Source organism: Penaeus monodon, chromosome 21 (genome assembly GCF_015228065.2).
Source record: "Penaeus monodon isolate SGIC_2016 chromosome 21, NSTDA_Pmon_1, whole genome shotgun sequence".
NCBI classification, from domain to species: Eukaryota; Metazoa; Arthropoda; class Malacostraca; order Decapoda; family Penaeidae; genus Penaeus; species Penaeus monodon.
The window spans coordinates 23,757,120-23,757,965 of NC_051406.1; the positions used below are offsets into that span (position 1 = coordinate 23,757,120).

The 846-nt window shown below is 46.3% G+C and overlaps 1 protein-coding gene across 1 annotated transcript in view; it reads left to right on the forward strand.

Annotated features, from left to right (window-relative positions):
* Positions 1-49: 49 nt before the first annotated feature.
* LOC119586367 (major facilitator superfamily domain-containing protein 12-like) overlaps positions 50-846 on the forward strand; it is a gene marked incomplete in the record, with an annotated part of 40,561 nt that continues 39,764 nt past the window's right edge. The window contains 1 exon segment of the mRNA XM_037935079.1: positions 50-182.

Here is an 846-nt window from a genome sequence, read left to right on the forward strand (position 1 = left end):
GTCTTTTCGACCACTGTTCATTTGCATAAACGTGGCATCCGGCGTGCAGTTTCGTGTGGCAGCCGCGAGCGCGGCACACTCGCGCCGCCACGGTCGTCAGGAGGAGCGGGGCGTTGATTCGCGTTGAGCTTCTCGCCGCCGGAGAGCTCTATACGAGGTCGGCGAAGGCCAGGCAAGTGCAGGTGAAGACAAATTCGGTTCGGCCGAAACTTCGGTGCAAGAAAAGTTTCTGAGCAAACTGTGCAAAGAAGTGGGCAAGAATTACTTGTGTTACGGTTCATAGCATGGAGTATATTGGTAATGATTAATTCAGCATTATTGTTACCTCCTTTTAATGCAGAATAGGATGTAACTGGCTACGTCTATTTATACACCCATGCATCTATTTATTGTTGAAATGGTTTGTCACTAAGTTACGGCAAACAGTTATAAACACATTGTGATTAAACTTTACGAGTGAGTTGGCCACCACGCATTTGACTAGATTTTGGCGGCAAGCCGGATCCACGTAAATATCAGGATGGAGTTAAAACGTTTCGTCGTCAGTGCGATTCAGCACAGGAAATGGGATCTGCACGGAAGTATGTTCTTTAAAGAATATATTTATATATAGAACGCCTAAGTAATTGAAAGCAGGATTTTAGGGCGTCGGTGGAGGTGTGTGTTCTGTAAGGGCATTCTAATAACGTGTGTGTGTGTTGGGGGGGGGGGTTAGGGGGGCAAGGTTTCCTGGGATGCTTTACGTGTTATGTGTGGGGGTGGGAGTGGGGGGGGAATGAGGTCAAGTTTATCGGCGGTTCCTTGTCTTTTGTGTCGTTTTCTCTTTACTATTTAAAAAAAAATTAA